The 4,058-nt window shown below is 33.5% G+C and overlaps 1 protein-coding gene across 1 annotated transcript in view; it reads left to right on the top strand.

Annotated features, from left to right (window-relative positions):
• Positions 1 to 4,058, top strand: part of LOC136032317 (trypsin-1-like) — a 251,733-nt gene that overhangs the window by 115,829 nt on the left and 131,846 nt on the right. The window lies entirely within an intron of this gene.

Raw genomic sequence — 4,058 nt, forward strand, 5'->3', positions numbered from 1 at the left:
TCCACAAATGAGAGTAGTTCTACCCCCCTAAATCCTCCAAAAGCAAGGGTTTCACCTGCACGTTACTGAAAACAAAATGCATTTTGAGTAGTCTTTTACCATTATAACGTTGAAAAATAAAAGTCATATTCAAGGTCGTCTTTGGATACGGTTTCAGCCCTGCAGTCACACCTAATAGAAGTCACTCTTAATTCCAGTAATTAATATCATTATATTTTAAGAATATATCCTATTTGCACAACTTTTTACGAAACTTTGCAGATTTTGTCGATTCATATTATTTTTTCTTTTATTATTTAGTTCATAATTTTAATAAAAAAAAAAAAAAAAAATAAAAAACAACAAGCAACGTTTTTAAATACCCTTGGGCCACGTCCAGCCATTAGTGGTGTTGGGGATGTAATTTCATGGTAGGAAATAATATATTTGGTAAGTGTTGGATAGTAAATCGAACCAAGTGCGGATTACCAGCTAACTCTGCGTCAATTGCTATACTTTTCGTAGTGCCAGTTGTTCCGCCAAATGTGGCACAGTGGGCGCTACGCATATGCACACTTTTGCTGGGCTTCCTCATACTAAACGTGTTGTACTATCATCACAACTAAGACTTGAAGTGCGGTGTGCATTATTATAAAAAGTGGACAACCCCTTGCACAAATATAAAGAAAGGAGAATAAGAAGAATTGTCAGCCAGTGAACAAAAATTAAAACCGTTGATAAACAAAAACGAAGAAATAAAACAGCCGAAAGTTGAAACCAGGAAAGATATATAAGAAATAAAAACAAAAGTTAATAGAGGACACTTTGACACGCGGTATTTGCCTAAATCTTTCCTTATCTCGTTTACTTACTAAAAATAACTAAATCACATAAAATGGCGGCTTATAATTTATTGCACTGGTTTTAATTGGGAATGAAGGTAAAAAGACTATCTAAATTCCATGTTTGAATTGCCAAAAAGAGCATTTAGTCAAAATATTTTTATTTTAGCTTGTTTTTAGAGTTAGCTGTCTTTAGATTTGTCTGTTGAGGTAAAAATATGATGTATCCGTACAGGTAAAACAATTAATAGTGAAATGTGAGTAAAGAGAGACGCATGCCAATAGTATTCAAAATTTTAAATAAGGAATATTGATAAAAGTATATTTTAGTTTCTTTTTTAAATGCATTATCCCTCCCGCACGTTCTTTATCCCTCCTTGTTTTTCATTCTAAACTTGGGATTTTCTTCAATTTACGTTTGTTATTTTAAATATTGTAAGGTTTACGTTCTTTTCCAGTTTGCATTAGTAACTGAAATAGTCAAGAGGTTAGTAATTGTTGAGCTGCTGGAAATAGCTACGATTAAAACTCATAACTCGAATCGTAAATGTGGAAATATTCTTTATATCCATAACTTTTTCTCTTCTTCCTGAACATAATAAAATAAACTCGCGATTTTATTTTTCTTTATTTGTTTTATGCATTCTATGCAGTCATTTTTCAAGGTAAATTGTTTTTTCTTCCCGTTAACCCTTTTGATCGGCTGGAGTGTTTTTGTAACTCTATCTGCTATTTTTGTACTTCTCAATTTTAAGGAAAAAAAAATAATAAAGATGCATTAACAAATCTGCTTTTGTTGCTGATTTCAAATATTTAAAATTCATTAATTTTAATTATCAATTCGAAATTATTAGCATATGTATATTTGGTTGATTTTGGGAAAAGGGGAAAACGTCCCGATGGGCCCTGTAAAAATTTAAGCCAAAACTCTAACCTAGAGTTTTGCTATATAATAATTAATGTTAATGCTTAAATTAATGCTATATAAAGGCATTGGTTATGTAATAATTTTTCTCCAAATTATTTGGGGGGAGGGGCAAAATTTATTTTCAATATCTAGGGGCGAAGTACAATTTTTTTTAAAATAAAATACGAAAAATGGCATTTTTCAATGAGAATTTTCCAAAAAGATATTCTAAAATCGAGAGGGAAGCAAAAAATCTATGGAACACCCTAAGCCTTCCCTCCCCCGCCAAAAAAAATACGCCACTGTTCTTAATCTGATGTTTTAAAGCTCTTCGTGACAGGTTTTTCAAACCAATATAGGGGGATGAGGTGGGGGTGGATTTTACCCCTTAGCGACCTTTATTTTAAGGAATGTTTCTTGACAAACGTGGAATTTGGGTTCTGAGGGGGTGACAGCTCTCCTTTTATTTTGAGAATGATGGATTATAGGAATAATCGGAAGTTTTTATAAAGAGTTATCTGTAAACTAATTGATAAAAATAAAATTATTTAACATATCTCGTTTTACTTTCAATTAAAAGTTTTACCCGCTCTTATATTTTCTATTTCATTTTGTCATTAATTGAAACTCACTGTAGTCTAAGAAATTATTCGAGATTTTACTCTGAAAGCACAGTTATAAAGAAGTTTAACTTTAGCGTTAAGAGCAAAGAGCAAGGAACTAAGGGGAAGGGGCAGGTAGCTCCCCACAGGTATCACCTAGAAAGAAGTATTAAAAATGGATAATGATTGAATAAAAAAAAGTTTTGCAAAAGAAATGAAATACCAACTTTAAGACTTGAAGCGAATATAACTATCCTATATATTTGCGAAACTGCTACCCCTCCAACTCTTGATTTTCTTGCTGAAGTTTTACTTTCTTGGCTCAGTACTTCAAGAAGTAATTCTCTAACTCAAATGGAGGAAAGTTTAAATTTTTATCGCAATGCTTCGAGAAGGAAAAGGCACATTTAGTTGTGTTTGCCTTAAAAAATTGCAAAATTTAAAAAAGTTTTCTAATGAAAGTAAGGAGCGATGTTAAGATAAACAAAACATCTATATGCGAAGGAAGCTGCAACCCTCCACCTATTATGATTAAGTTTACATTATGTAACTAAAATATGATCAACACCTTAAGTATGTTGGTATTTGGGGTAAAAAGAGGGGGTTGGCAATCCCCCTCAGATGTATTAAAAACTCTTCCGTTCGTATTAAGTTTTAATGTCACTCTTTTTCTTATCAAAAAGCACTTTTCTAAATCTTTAATCTAAAAAGAATGTCAAATTTCCGCTGGTTCATAAGCAGGAATTTTTATTTATTATAAACTCCGAGAAAGGAACCGAATATTTGCCCATACGAATCCATTTTTTTTTATCAGGTGTCCGGAAATTCAGATACCCATGGTAAATTAGGTAATTTTTTTTACCAAATTTGCCCAAAATACCCATGGTAAGTTTCGACTGCTGTCAGAAACTAGCTTAAGAGTCTTCTGTTAATACTACTGAAGTAGTACTGGGCGATACTTGGTACCAATGCTATAATAACAATACTCTTTGGTACCATATCAAAGTTTCAATACTTTCAAGAAAAAAAAAATATATTGATACCAATGCTTAATGGTATGTCAACAAAGAACTTAAAAACCAATGCTGTTAATACGCTGGAATATGCTATATGAGTGACCCTCATCACTAGCAGGACTTGATAACCGGCAATCCATTTTTATAACCCTTGCAAATGAACAAACCGTTCCTAGGGTGGGTGGTGCCCAAGGCGAAATTAATTACAGTGCCCCTTCTGACTCAAATATAAGCAAAAAGGCAGAATCAAAGCGAAAATGAAATTTTTAAAAAATTTGATCAACGTAGCTCCCCCCCCACTATCTGCGGCGCCCACACCCAGCCAAGGTGCCTGGGGCAGATGCCCTGATCCCCCTTGAATGGTCATGCAAATGAACAATGACAGAAGTACCGGAAAGGATACTTTCATCAAGTATCGTAATGTGTATCGACATCCGATCCTTTTTTACGTGGCCCAACCTTATACTAAAGAGAAGGAGATTACTCTCATTTACTTCCGTGTTAAAAAGTATGCTTTACTTCCATTGGTTTACTTTTTCGACGTCTTTTCGCAAGCTCAATCACGTTCATAGCTCAAACTAATGCCAGAAAATAAAGCCAACAAGCCAAGCCTTTTTCAATCCAATTTTTGCATTTACTCGTTATTGCTAATGTTGTCACAACATTTGTGCAAGTAAACTTTCTGTGGTGCTATATTGAAATAGGAGGTCAG

The sequence above is a fragment of the Artemia franciscana genome, chromosome 10 (assembly GCF_032884065.1).
Source record: "Artemia franciscana chromosome 10, ASM3288406v1, whole genome shotgun sequence".
NCBI classification, from domain to species: Eukaryota; Metazoa; Arthropoda; class Branchiopoda; order Anostraca; family Artemiidae; genus Artemia; species Artemia franciscana.